Source organism: Oncorhynchus kisutch, linkage group LG7 (genome assembly GCF_002021735.2).
Source record: "Oncorhynchus kisutch isolate 150728-3 linkage group LG7, Okis_V2, whole genome shotgun sequence".
Lineage (NCBI taxonomy): Eukaryota > Metazoa > Chordata > Actinopteri > Salmoniformes > Salmonidae > Oncorhynchus > Oncorhynchus kisutch.
The window spans coordinates 33,232,464-33,248,121 of NC_034180.2; the positions used below are offsets into that span (position 1 = coordinate 33,232,464).

Genomic DNA, 15,658 nt, shown 5'->3' on the forward strand with positions numbered 1-15,658 from the left:
ACACACCTACTCATTCCAGGGTTTTTCTTTATTTGTACTATTTTATACATTGTAGAATAATAGTGAAGACATCAAAACTATGAAATAAGACATGGAATCATGTAGTAACCAAAAAAGTGCTGCAAGGGAATATCCAACCATGGACCCCAAAGGAGTTAAAAAATACTACAAACAGTTGTTGTGTACTGGAGAGAATCACCCGAATTTTGTTCGTTCTGTTCTGTATTGTTGAAACATTAACAGAAAGATCGGCGGATGAAGAAGGGGGTGTGGGGGTTGTGTGTCTCTGTCACTGCCAGGTCCAGATAAACAAATTACCCCTGCTGTGGACCTCCTGTGTCATATGTCAGGAGCCCCCAAACGGGAAGAGCCTCCCATGGCCGCTCCTAGCCCTGATTACTGCGATGTAAAGTTAAGGTCAAGGTCCCCGCCATGGCTGGGGGGAGTGATTGAAGTTACCATGAGCAGGCAATGTGATAGGTTGACTCTGAGCTTTTTTATGTGTGTGTGTGTGTGTGTGTGTGTGTGTGTGTGTGTGAGTGTGTGCACTCGTATGTGTGCAAGTGCATGATATCACCATCTCACATTTAGTTTCAAAACACTGTGTCCACTTTGACAAAAATCTGTGTTCTTTGATTAAAAGCACCTATATAAATACAGTACCAGTCAAAAGTTTGGACGCACCTACTCATTCAAAGGTTTTTCTTTTTTTGTACTATTTCTACTTTATAGAATAATAGTGAAGACGTCAGAACTATGAAATAACACATATGGAATCATGTAGTAACCAAAAAAGGTTTAATCAAATCAAAAAATATTTTACTTTTTAGATTCTTCAAATAGCCATCCTTTGCCTTGATGACAACTTTGCACACTCTTGGCATTCTCTCAAGCAGCTTCCCCTGGAATGCTTTTCCAACAGTCTTGAAGGAGTTCCCACATATGCTGAGCACTTGTTGGCTGCTTTACCTTCACTCTGCGGGCCAACTCATCACAAACCAGGTCATCTGATGCAGCACTCCATCATTCTCTTTCTTGGTCAAATAGCCCTTACACAGTCTGGAGGTGTGTTGGTTCATTGTCCTGTTGAAAAACAAAATATAGTCCCACTAAGCCCAAACCAGATAGGATGGCGTATCGTTGCAGAATGCAATGCTGGTTAAGTGTGCCTTGAACTCTAAATAGATCACAGACAGTGTCACCTGCAAAGCACACCCACACCACAAAGACACTCACAAAGACACAACGGTTGGAACCAAACATCTCAAATTTGGACTCCAGAACAAAGAACAAATTTACAACGGTCTAATGTCCATTGCTCATGTTTCTTGGCCCAAGCAAGTCTCTTCTTCTTATTGATGTCCTTTTGGTAGTGGTTTCTTTGCAACAATTCGACCACGAAGGCCTGATTCACACAGTCTCCTCTGAACAGTTGATGTTGAGAAGTGGCTGTTACTTGAACTCTGTGAAGCATTTATTTGGGCTGCAATTTCTGAGGCTCGTAACTCTAATGAACTTATCCTCTGCAGTAGAGGTAACTCTGGGTCTTCCTTTCCTGTGGCAGTCCTCATGAGAGCCAGTTTCATCATTGTGCTTCATGGTTTTTGCGACTGAACTTGAAGAAACGTTCAAATTTCTTGAAATGTTCCATTTTGACTGGCTTTCATGTCTTAAAGTAATTATGGACTGTTGTTTCTTTTTGCTTATTTGAGCTGTTCTTGCCATAATATGGACTTGGTCTTTTACCAAGTAGGGCTATCTTCTGTACACCACCCCTACCTTGTCACAACACAACTGACTGGCTCAAACCCGATAAGAAGGAAATAAATTCCACAAATTCAGTTTTAACAAGGCACACCTGTTAATTGAAATGCATTCCAGGTGACTACCTCATTAAGCTGGTTGAGAGAATGCCAAGAATGTCCAAAGCTGTCATCAAGGCAAAGGGTGGCTACTTTGAAGAATCTCAAATAAGAAATATATTTTGATTTGTTTAACACTTTTTTTGGTTACTACATGATTCCATATGTGTTATTTCATAGTTTTGATGTCTTCACTATTATTCTACAATGTAGAAAATAGTACAAAATAAAGACAAATTAGTAGATGTTCTAAAACTTTTGACTGGTAGTGTGTGTATACCAACTGTATATACACTACCGTTCAAACGTTTGGTGTCACTTAGAAATGTCCTTGTTTTGGAAAGGAAATCAAATTTTTTGTCCATGTTAAAATAACATCAAATTGATCAGAAATACAGTGTAGACATTGTTAATGTTGTAAATGACCATTTACAACATTTTTTATGGAATATCTACATAGGCGTACAGAGTCCCATTATCAGCAACCATCACTCCTGTGTTCCAATGGCACGTTGTGTTAGCTAATCCAAGTTTATAATTTTAAAAGGCTAATTGATCATTAGAAAACCCTTTTGCAATTATGTTGCACAGCTGAAAACTGTCGTTCTGATTAAAGAAACAATAAAACTGTCCTTCTTTAGACTAGTTGAGTATCTGGAGCATCAGCATTTGCGGGTTCGATTACAGGCTCAAAATGGCCAGAAACAAAGATATTTCTTCTGAAACTCATCAGTCTACTCTTGTTCTGAGAAATGAAGGATATTCCATGTGAGAAATTGCCAAGAAACTGAAGATCTCGTACAATGTTGTGTACTACTTCCTTCACAGAACAGCGCAAACTGGCTCTAACCAGAATAGAAAGGGGACTGAATAAGAGGACAAGTACAAGTGTGATAGCAATATTTTTTTAATACATTTGCAAACATTTCTAAAAACCTGCTTTTGCTTTGTCATTATGCGGTATTGTGTGTAGATTGATGAGTTAAAAAATGTGGAAAATGTCAAGGGGTCAATACTTTACGAATGCACTGAATATAGAATGAGCCTGGGCTAGAATAGAGTATATACATATGAAGTGGGTAAAACAGTATGTAAACATTAAAGTGACCGGTGTTCCATGACTATGTACATAGGGCAGCAGTCTTTAAAGTGCAGGGTAAAGTACCGGGTGGTAGCCCGGTACAGTTGCTAAGTTCAGGGCAGGGTACTGGGCGGAGGCCGGCTAGTGGTGACTGTTTAACAGTCTGATGGCCCGGGGACAAAAGCTGTCTCTTGCTCCCAACTTTGATGCACCTGTACTGTCTCCGTCTAGATGCTAGCGGGGTGAACAGGCTTTGGACCCCAGTGATGCGTTGGGCTGACCGCAACACCCTCTGGAGTGCCCTGCAGTTGCGGGCGGTGCAAATACCGTACCAGGTGGTGATACAGACCGACAGGAAACTGTCAGTGGTGCATCTGTAGAAGTTTGTGAGGGTCTGAATTTCTTCAGCTTCCTGAGGTTGAAGAGGTGCTGTTGCGCCTTCTTTACCACACTGTCTGTGTGGATGGACCATTCCAGGTTGTCAGTGATGTGCACGTCGAGGAACTTGAAGCTTTTCACCCTCTCCACTGTGGCCCCGTCGATGTGGATGGGGGCGTGCTCTCTCTGCTGTCTCCAGAAGTCCATGATCAGCTCCTTCGTTTTGTTGACGTTGAGGGAGAGGTTATTTTCCTGGCAGCACTCCACCAGGGCCCTCACCTCCTCTCTGTAGACTGTCTCATCATTGTTAGTAATCAGGCCTACTACTGTTGTGTCGTCTGCAAACATGATGATTGAGTTGGAGACGTGCATCGCCACACAGTCATGGGTGAAGAGGGAGTACAGAAGGGAGCTGAGCATGCACCCTTGTGTTGAGGATCAACAAAGTGAAGGTGTTGTTGCCTACCTTCACCACCTGGGATCGGCCTGTCAGAAAATCCAGGACCCAGTTGCAAAGGGCAGGGTTCAGACCCAGTGCCCAGAGCTTAATGATGAGCTTGGAAGGTACTAGGGTGTTGAAGGCTGATCTGTAGTCGATGAACATCATTCTTACATAGGTATTCCTCTTGTCCAGATGGGATAGGTCAGTGTGCAGTGCGATGGAGATTGCTTAATCCGTGGATCTGTTGGGGCGACATACAAATTGATCCCTAACTAGCCTCTCAAAGCACTTCATGATGACAGAAGTGAGTGCTATGGGGCAATAGATGATCCTTTATCCTACTTTAGATTAAGGATAATCAAAAATATAATCAAAAATATAGAATACATGTAAATCACATCCATTAATATAGGAATATAGGATATATGTGAATTTGTGAATTTCATTGCAAATAGTGTCTCCAATATTTGTGAGACTATTTACTTTTTATTAGCTGAGGGAAAAATTCAGACTTGACTAGTGTGCTGTGTTATTGATAGAGAAGGGCTCTGTGAGCATCCTGCCTGTCCTCCCATGTGGAAGTGGTCTGAATGAGTCTGGTGAAAGTGTGATGGGAAGCAGGAAATTATGTGTATATAAACCTTGGATTGCTTATGCTGTGTATTGGCCAATGAGAGATTTTGAAGCCACCAGTCAGACATATTGGCACTACTCAGAAAAAGCCATCCTCCATAGGAATGAATGGAATTCTACAGTATTTCATTTCCATTTTCAACTACAAAACTACATGTTTTTAAGTCTCTTTTTGTTTTAGTGGGTACAGTAACATAGTACTTTCCAAAAATTATACTTTAATATATTTTCTATTTTTATGTTTAGCTCACATATTATAATTTAAAAGTATACATTAAGGTGTCTGTAACAGAATAAACATGGAAAAAACAAATGTAGCCATTAATAAATGCAATTTACAACAGTGGGAGAGTGCCAAGATGGAGGCACGGTTGCTTCAAAACAGTACACCCTGGTAGTCATCTAGTGTGTATATAAATCATTGGAAGTAGGCCGTATTAGGGTTGGCACCCTGCAGTAGCCCCCTTGTACGTTTAGGCTCATAGAGCTGCCTTTTTTCATTAGACTGATGGCTCCGGGCCTGGCGTCTTTACCGGATTGAAAGTTGAATTGGTTTGTCCACCTCTTCTCCGAAGTCCCCACTCCCTGCTCCGCTTCTGCAGCCTCTGTTTGTCATTTCAATAACAAATGCCAGTGGTTCCCTGATTTAGTGAGGGGCGCTGGCCCTTGATGTATATTAATATTGCTGCACAGTTCACTGTACCGGGGTCCATCATTCATTTGGATAAAAGAGGTAGAATTTAAAAACAGCCAATGCTTAACTGGGATGCAGACTACATCCATTTATTGCACTGAGTGATGGAACGGCCAGCGACTCTGTCCTTCACCTCACCCACTTCCCAGAAAACTAAAAAAGATCACCCCTGGCCCTTAAAGACCCCTCATATTCAACATGTTATTCTCCATGCAGAGGCAGGGATGGTGGATCCCTCAACCCCCCCCCCCCCCCCAGTAGAGACATTCAGTTACCATCACATCTGCTGGAACTGACACATTGGGCTTGTTGAACTGAAGTAAATATTGTATTCAACCTTAACATTATATTTGGGTCATTTTTATGTGTTCCAAAGAAAAAGATGCCCCACTCAATAAGTAGACAAGGTGCAAACAGACAACTTGGTGAGGATTTAATAAAACATTCTCAATAAATAATAAAGGCTTTTAAGAGGGAGCTTTTTAACATTCTTAATAGGCCTCATTAAAGTTATGAACATATTCCCAACCCTTTTGAAGTTAAATGCTTAAGATTACAGTATTTTGCTCCTTTCCCAATGCCACTGTTCTGAGCGGTTCTTTTCCTTGTTTTGGAGTCTGTCCAGAGGAATTTAACATGCAGGGGATGTCATCCAATGTCAGTTTCTGCGGCTGCTTACTGCTCTGTATAAATCTTTACTTTGGCGCCCTGCTTCAGTATTCCATGCCTCTGCTTCGTCATATCACAGAACCCAGGAGCACAATGGCTCCTAATTGCATTTGCAGTTTATTTGTAGAAATAGTAAATAATAGGCATTCTCATTATTGCTGGAATGACCAATTCTTCACACACATTTGTTTTCTTTAGTAGTTTCACATTTAAATGGGTTGTTTTCCTTGTAAACAACTTTGTCGGATTGAATTTGCAAGGGAATTTCTGAGAGGTAGAGAATTCCTTTAGACATACACGTGCAGATTGTCTGATGAGTATTGAAAGACAATGTATGAATTTGGGACGTGAATTTTTTTTGTATTGTGGTTGATTTAATCTCTATAATAAGGATTGAGAATGGCCTGTAGTGGGAGGTGTCTCCCAGGATTCCTGAGGGGATTTCTGAGACGGAACCCAGCTGTTGCTGTGTCTTCCATCTTTATACTTTTAGCGCTTACCAGCTTGAGTGTTGAAGGTAGCTGTGAAATAACTTATCAACCCAGGTATCTGTTTGTATTGGATGACCACTCCACTTCTCAGGCTCAAATTGGCTATTCTGTACACTTCTCACTACCATCAATAAAAAAACGCAACAACATCCTTTAGAACAGAAAATGCCATGGTTGGCGGTCTCCTGTGTGACCTACGGCATCAACGGGAGTCATTTTCTTAGGGTCCTTTCATTCTTATTTTTTGGACTTCAGAACATAGAAAAGTGCCAGTCACGTTATGTAGACACTGTCCCTTTAAGTTGCATACTGTGTTCAGATCTTGACTTAAATTCTACATTTTTTAAAACATACAATTCTTTAACAAAAAGTCGATTATTGAGGGAGGTTTGTTTATTGAAGTTGTAAAGGTTTGAAAAGAAAATTAAGAAAGGTTTCATTGTACACTATTCCATAAAAAGATACCTAAGTTGGGCATGTTTCATTTGGTTCATCTACATTTAGCATAAAAGATAATTAATTGTATGGCAGGGATAAATCAGTGAGTGTAAAGATCCTGATGGATTTTAATACCCTCGGCTTGTTTCACATGCAGACTAATTAATTATTCTAATTCCCCCCTCCCCCGCTGTCTTGCACAATGCCCTTCATCTTCATTTGAAATATGAAATACGAGGATGATAATAAGCACCAACTCACCAACTTACACACTCATACACTGAACCTTTTTCAAGAAGCTTGGGTACGTCAACATTTTCTTTTAGGTGATAGACATACCAGTACAAACAATTGCATGGGTTTAGTTTCTTGTTTTCTATCCATTTTGCATCTGTGTACATTTTATACTTTTACATTTTAGTAATTTAGCCAATGCTCTTATCCAGAGCGACATACAATTTGTGCATTCATCTCAAGATAGCTAGTTGAGAACAACTCGTATCATGTACATTTTCCCTCAACAAATTATTTATCAGCAAAGTCACTGTGAGAGTTATTTAAGATACTCTTCAAAGAGGTAGGGTTTCAGATGTTTTCGAAAGATAGGCAGGGATTCCGCTGTCCTGGCTTTAGGGGGAGGCTTGTTCTATACCACTGGTGTGCCAGGACAGAGAAAAGCTTTGACTGGGCAGATCGGAAGCTGACTTCCAGTACGGGTGGGAGGGCCAAGTGATCAGAGGTGGTGGAACAGAGTGCGTGGGTTGGGATGTAGGGTTTGTACATAGGCTGAATGTAAGGAGGTGCAGTTCCCCTTTCTGCTCCATAGGCAAGCACCAGGGTCTTGGAGAGGATGCGAGCTCTGACTGGAAGCCAATGGAGTGTGCGGTGGAGCGGGGTGGCATGGGAGAACTTAGGAAGGTTGAACACCAGGCGGGCTGCAACATTCAGGATAAGTTGCAAGGGTTTGATGACACAAGTGGGGAACCCAGCCAACAGAGAATTGCAGTAGTCTAGACTGGAGAAGAAAAGTGCCTGGATAAAGACCTGTGCTGATTCCTGTGTGAGGAAGGAAAGGTCGTGGTACTCTGCGGATGTTGTAGAGCAGTGGTTCCCAAACTTTTTGTAGACGTGTACCCCTTCAAACATTCCACCTCCAGCTGCGTACCCCTTCTAGTACCAGGGTCAGCGCACTCTCAAATGTTTAAAAAAAAAATCATTGTAAGCCTGCCACACACACACTATACACATTTATTCAACATAAGAATGAGTGTGAGTTTTTGTAACAACCTGGCTCGTGGGAAGTGACATAGAGCTCATATAGGACCAGGGCACAAATAATAATATAATAATAATAAATAATGTTGATCCTTATTTACCCATCTTACATATAAAATCTTACTTGTTCATCAAAAATGTTGAATAACTCACCACAGGTTAATGAGAAGGGTGTGCTTGAAAGGATGCACATTACTCTGCAATGTTGGGTTTTATTGGAGTTTGTCTTAAATCATTTTCCACACACAGTCTGTGCCTGTATTTAGTTTTAATGCGAGTGAGGGTCGAGAATCCATTCTCACATAGGTACGTGGTTGCAAAGGGCATCAGTGTCTTAACAGCGCAATTTGCCAAGGCAGGATACTCTGAACGCAGCCCTATCCAGAAATCTGGCAGTGGCGTCTGATTAAATTCAATTTTCACAGAACCGATGGTTGCAATTTCTATGAGGCTCTCTTCTTCAAATATTGGTAAGTGGACTGGAGGCAGGGCATGAAAGGGATAACGAATCCAGTTGTTTGTGTCGTCTGTTTCGGGAAAGTACCTTACGTAATTGTGTACCCAGCTCACTCAGGTGCTTAGCTATATCACATTTGACATTGTCCGTAAGCTTGAGTTCATTTGTACACAAAAAAATCATACATTGATGGAAAGACCTGTGTGTTGTCCTTGTTAATGCAGACATAGCCTCAATTTTGTCCCGCGGATTGAATATAGTTGCGGACAGTCCCAGTAATCTTAGATTCAGATCATTCAGGCGAGAAAAAACATCACCCAGATAGGCCAGTTGTGTGAGAAACTGGTCATCATGCCAGTGGTCAGACAAGTTAAAATTATGGTCAGTAAAGAAAACTTTAAGCTCATCTCTCAGTTAAAAAAAATATGTGAATACACACGAGAGTTCAGGGGCCTTGCTTGAACAAAGTTAACCATTTTCACAGTCATGTCCAAAAGGTATTTCAAACTGTCAGGCATTCCCTTGGCAGAAAGAGCCTCTCAGTGGATGCTGCAGTGTACCCAAGTGTCACGACTTCTGCCGAAGTCGTTGTTTCTCCTCGTTCGGGCGGTGCTCGGCGTTCGACGTCACCGATCTTCAAACCATCATTGATCCATTTTTCATTTTCCATTGGTTTTGTCTTGTCTTCCCACACACCTGTTTTCAATCCCATTCATTACCTGCTGTGTATTTAACCCCCTGTTTCCCCTCATGTCTTTGTCAGAGATTGTTTTTATTGTCAGTGTTGTTTATTTGTTGTGTTGGTGCGCAACGTGTCCTCGTACCCATGTTTGTTCATGTCTGTACTTTTTGTGTTATGGAGCATGTTCCATGGACATTTATTAAAAGACTCCATTTACACTCCATTTCTCCTGCGCCTGACTTCCCTGCCACCTATACACACGGCGCTGACACCAAGTGGAGTGTTACCACGCAACTGCTTGCACGTGCGTTACCACTATGTCTCCCTGTCATGGTTTTTGTGCCATCAGTCCAGATACCAACACATCTTGACTACCAAAGTCCATTTGATGTCACAAAGCTCTCCAGTAATTAAAAAATATCCTCTCCTTGTTGTCCTGGTTTCCAGTGGTTTGCAGAAGAATTGATCCCCATAAACGTAACGGACATATACCAGGAACTGTGCCAGACTGTCACGTCTGTTGACTCATCCAGCTGTAATGCATATAATTCACTGGCTTGTATGCAAAGCAGTAATTGTTTCAAAACATCTCCTGCCATGTCACTGATGTGTCGTGAAACAGTGTTGTTTGATGAAGGCATTGTCTGTAGTTTTTTTTTACCTTTTCCCCCAGCATTGGTATGTGGCTTGCCTGTCCTAGCCACTCGGTAGCTCACCATATAAGATGCTTCTAGCCCCTTTTATTAATGGTATCTGTTGCTTTTATACATGTCTTACTACTCGAAAGCCATCTAAATTCTTGCTCAAAAAACCCCTGTTGCTTATTTTTCAAATGGTCATGTTTCGTTTCTAAATGTCTGCTTATGAGTGAAGGTTTCCCATGAGAGAGTTACGGTTAATGTGATTGGATGTTCATTATTTGACTAGGCTACTTGTATTTGACATTGTGTTGTTATTTCGCTGAACTTTAAATTGTATTTTTGGCAGTGAAACAAGGCTACTCAGGCGAGAAAACAAATTCACCCAAATGTATAGCCCGTTGGAAAATATAAATGGACTGTTTGAAAATATATTTTTAATTTTAATTTTTAATGGTTTAAATGTGAATCACATTTGTATTTGGCGTCTCAGTTTGGGAATACCTGACAGGAGCGAGTCACTGCTCCTGTCAGGTATTCAAGTCACTGCTGTCACTACTGATGTTTGCAGAGTATGACAGGGTATTGTCCAGGGTCACGCCAAGATTCTTTGCGCTCTGGGAGGGGGACACTGTGAAGTTGTCAACTGTGATGGAGAGGTCTTGACGTGGGCAGGCCTTTCCTGGGAGGAAGAGCAGCTCCGTTTTCTTGATGTTGAGCTTGAGATGTTGGGCCGACATCCAAGCTTAGACGTCTACCAGGCACGCAGAGATGGGCGCCACCTGGGTGTCATAATTTCCAGTCGCCCATATATTTTGGGAAGATATATATACAGTACCAGTGAAATGTTTGGACACACCTACTAAATCAAGGGTTTTTGTTTACTTTTTACTGTTTTCTACATTGTAGAATAATAGGGAGGACATCAAGACTATGAAATAACACATATGGAATCATGTAGTAACCAAAAAAGTGTTAAATAAATCAAAATATATTTTATGTTTGAGAGTCTTCAAAGTAGCCACCCTTTGCCTTGATGACAGTTTTGCACACTCCTGGCATTCTCTCAACCAGCTTCACCTGGAATGCTTTTCCAACAGTCTTGAAGAAGTTCCCACTTACGCTGAGCACTTTTTGGCTGCTTTTCCTTCGCTCTGCGGTCCAACTCATCCCAAACCATCTCAATTGGTTTGAGGTCAGATGATTGTGGAGGCCAGGTCATCTGATGCACCACTACATCACTCTCCTTCTTGATCAAATAGCACTGGAAAGGGTATCTCTAAAGGCCTTGATGTTCATCAGTCCACGGTAAGACAAATTGTTTGTAATTGGAGAAAGTACAGCACAGCTCAATGAGGTGAAGAAGAATTCTAGAGCGTCAGCTAAAGACTTGCAGAAATCTCTGGAAAATGCTAACATCTCTGTTGACGAGTCTATGATACGTAAAACACTAAAGAAGAATGGTGTTCATGGGAGGACACCACGGAAGAAGCCACTGCTGTCTAAAAAAAACATTGCTGCACGTCTGAGGTTAGCTTAAGAGCACCTGGATGTTCCACAGCGCTACTGGCAAAACATTCTGGAGACAGATGAAACTAAAGTTGTGTTGTTTGGAAGGAACACACAACACTATGCATGGAGGAAAAAAGGCACAGCACACCAACATCAAAACCTCATCCCAACTCTATAGTATGGTGGGGGGAGCATCATGGTTTGGTGCTGCTTTGCGGGCCTCTGGGCCTGGACAGCTTGCAATCATCAATGGAAAAATGATTTCCCAAGTTTATCAAGACATTTTGCAGAAGGATGTAAGGCTATCTGTCTGTCAATTGAAGCTCAACAGAAGTTGTGTGATGCAGCAGGACAATGACCCAAAACACAGAAGCAAATCAACAGAATGGCTTGAACAGAAAGACATACGCCTTCTGGAGTTGCCCAGTCAGAGTCCTGACCTCAACCCGATTGAGATGCTGTGGCATGACCTCAAGAGAGCGGTTCACACCAGACATCCCAAGAATATTGCTGAACTGAAACAGTTTTGTAAAGAGAAATAGTCCAAAATTCCTCCTGACCGTTGTGCAGGTCTGATCTGCAACTACAGAAAATTATTGGTTGAGGTTATTGCTGCCAAAGGAGGGTCAACCAGTTATTAAATCCAAGGGTTTACATACTTTTCCCACCCTGCACTGTGAATGTTTATGCTGTGTTCAATAAAGACATGAAAACATATAATTGTTTGTGTGTTATTAGTTTAAGCAGACTGTGTTTGTCTATTGTTGTGACTTAGATGAAGATCAGATGAAATTTTATGACCAATTTATTTTTTATTTAACTAGGCAAGTCAGTTAAGAACAAATTCTTACTTTCAATGACAGCAGGTTAACTGCCTGTTCAGGGGCAGAATGACAGATTTGTACCTTGTCAGCTCTGGGATATGAACTTGCAACCTTTTGATTCAGTTAATCCAGTTAATTCCAAAGGGTTATTTTCTTATTATTATTATGATTATTTTCTCCTAACCCTACCACCCCTCCCCTAATTGAAGGTAACAAATGGACAACAACACTTAGGCTTCTACTTCCAACCATTTGTTCATTTTCAACAGTGCTGTGATGTTTCACAAAGTTCTAAACCTTTCTATTCTCATAGTGTATACAGATTGTAAATTAAAGATGAACATTTTTGCTAAAAGTATTATCTTATTGATCGATTGACTATGACTTTTCAAATCACCCATCAGTGTTATTTGCAGAGTTAGCTCCAGGTAAATGTTGCAATTCTTCAGCCATTCCTGGACCTGCGACCAAAAAAAGCTACAAAACAAATGATCTAATTATTCTGTCTCTTCACAGCAAAATCTGCAGAGCTGGGATGGTTGTATCCCCCATATATATACAGTGGGGAAGAACAAGTATTTGATACACTGCCGATTTTGCAGTTTTTACTACTTACAAAGCATGTAGAGGTCTGTAATTTTTATCATAGGCACACTTCAACTGTGAGAGACGAAAATTAAGAAAATTACATTGTATGATTTTTAAGTAATTAATTAGCATTTCTATGTTGAAGATTACAATTTAATTTGGTGCATTTTCCCCCATATTCCTTCCAGTTCACTTAATTTTGTATAATATGTTACACTTGATCTTTCTTGAATAAGTTCCCCCTTTTCTTTTTCTTTTTCCTCTGACTTATTCTGTGGCTATATGGTACAGTTTTATTGCTATCTATCTGTTCTGCTAGTCCTTCTATTTCCTTTGTTAATATGGACTCTTTTGACCTAAATTGCTTTTGTTTTAGAAATGAGTATTGAATTGCATGGCGTCTAAAGGCACCTTTAAAAGTGTCCCATACAATAAGGGGATCTGCTGTACCTATGTTATGTCGGGAAAAAGTCAGTTATAAATGATTCTGTCCTAGTTAAAAACAAGACGACTATCTTGACTGAGCTTCCGCCATGTATATCTCACTTGGTCAGGATATTTAAGCCTCCATATATCCACTAGTTCCAATATATCCAGAGTCGAGTGACTTGGTGAAAAGAGTAGTGAGAGCAGGTGGTGCAGACACAGATCCTCTCCACACCACCTGGTAGTAGCAACCTGCCAGGTAGGATGCAATTCAGGAGGTTGCAGAGCCTGAGACGCCCAGCCCTGAGAGGGTGGAAAGGAGGATCTGATGCTTCAAAGCGTCAAAGGCAGAGGATAGATCTAGAAGGATGAGAACAGAGAGAGAGTCAGCTTTGGCAGAGCCTAGAGCCTCTGTGACAGAGAGGAGAGCGGTCTCAGTTAGGTGAGCAGCCTTGAAGCCTGACTGATACAGGTCAAGAAGATCGTTCTGAGAGAGACAATGACAGAGTTGGTCAGAGACAAGTGTTCAAGTGTTTTGGAAAGAAAAGAAAGAAGGGATACCGGTCTCTAGTTGTTGACGTCAGAGGGGTCGAGTGTTGGTTTCTTGAGGAGGGGAACAACTCTGGCCATCTTGAAGTCAGGGGGGACACAGCCAGGTCAGGAAAGTGAGGAATTGGAGAAGGTCTCCAGAGACGGTCTGGAGAAGGGAGGAAGGGAGGGGGTCTAGTGGGCAGGTTGTCGGACAGCCGGACATCACTAGTCGCAGGATTTCATCTGGAGAGAGGGGAGAAAAAGGTCAGGGCGTAAGGTCTGTGTGAGTGGGACCAGTGGACTAAGTAAATGATTGGTTTACTCAAACCATTTATTGCATAATTGGCCGGCAACTTCCATTTATGGACATCCGCCCCATTTATATTAAGTAACCGCTTTGCATGTAACGTAGCAGCTTTACATTGTATCATGGGACCCAAGTGGATGCCCATGGTGGGTTCAGCCCACAGCCTCCTCCTGCCCCCCTGACTCTCCATATTCGTGTGCCTCCTTGGTGAAGTCAGAGCAGGGGTGTTGTGTGACAGATCACCTGCGTCTGAGGCCCTGCGTGTCCCTGCACGCCGGTCCGGCCCTTTCTCATTAATGCCCAGGCTGGTGCGAGGTCTGTATGGCAGCACAAGACAAATAACGCCACCCCTCAGCCATCACTTCTGCTGACAGAAATGCAGCCCACCGCACTATTTTGCCCTCTCCCGCTCCACTCCACTCCCCTCTCACGTCCTTCAAAAAACCCACCTCCACCCACTTGCCCCTGCTACCACCACTGCTCCACCAAAAGTTTAGAGTGGAGTCGCTGTTGAGATGGGCTGAACATGCATGAGTACACACTGTATGGTCAAAAGTATTTTGGTGGGAGGCATGATTTTTAAGCAGGTTTCAGATGGATCACATTTATTTATAGATCATATGATGATTGTTTTCTTAATTGAGCTGTCATCCTCTTTACTGGTTATTCTATGTTCAGTTCTGCATTACAGGACCATACTGCACTATCACAGAGTAGCTGGTGGAACAGCCCTACCAGTCAGGTGCTAGTTGTGTTAAAGTGATCCAGCCCTCTTCTGAGTGTTTTGATTTCAATGTCCTCCTGTGGTCCAGTGAAATGGATGGAATCTGGAGTGTATGAGAGAAACACACAAGAGGCTAATGATTAAAGGCCCATTCAGTGCTGTTCATTTAACTGTGGGAATCAGCAGGCCCATTACTGTCAATGTGTAATTAGCTGATTAATAAACATAGGGAGGGGAGGAGATGGTTCCAGGAAGTGTTGAAATTATTGTTTTTAAACAGCCTCACAAGAGAGGTTGTTAAGATGCTAAGATGGTTCCATTCACTCCACCCATTATTGCGCAAATCAAATGCAAGTAATTCTCCCATTAACACTAAATCTTTGCTTTACATCATCTACATGTCATATTATATGGTGTAGGTACAGTAGGTAACATATTTCACAGTATATATTTAAATGGATTAATGGAAAGTCACAAAAAAATGGATTAGTGAAACAAACAACACTTAAAATATAGATTGATGATTAGTCACTCTTGACAAAAGTTACAATTATATACTGTTGTATTCAGCTTTATCAGTGTTTCACTGGATTCACTGTCATCTGTTCCCCAGGCAGTATCAAGTAATAACCTCCCCCCTGAATTTGTATGAATAATTTTGACTGTGTTTAACCTGAAATGCCCAACCACAGCAACAGTTAGTCATCATTCCCTCCAGAAATATTAATCAATTACCTAGCCTGCTCGATCAGTTTGGGGAAGAAGTCATCTGGAAAGAGGCACAAGCAAATATAATGGGAACGAGCAAAAGCACATGCCAGTGAATGCTGTAATGCCTAATCCTTTGAGACAGCCCAGAGCCACAATGTCACTTTTACTTTCTGTGTCCTCTGCACTTGCATTGTCTTTCACCGCTAACTTCGGAAGAGACCAACACAGATTGATGTATTAACGGAAAGTAGGATAGGAGAGCAGATATTAGAAATTGCAATTGTTTTAGAGCTAT

General features: G+C 41.6%; 1 pseudogene; it reads right to left on the reverse strand.

Moving 5' to 3' along the window:
- Positions 1-7,241: 7,241 nt before the first annotated feature.
- LOC109894506 (uncharacterized) lies at positions 7,242-14,118 on the reverse strand (annotated as a pseudogene).
- Between the last annotated feature and the right edge of the window lie 1,540 nt (positions 14,119-15,658).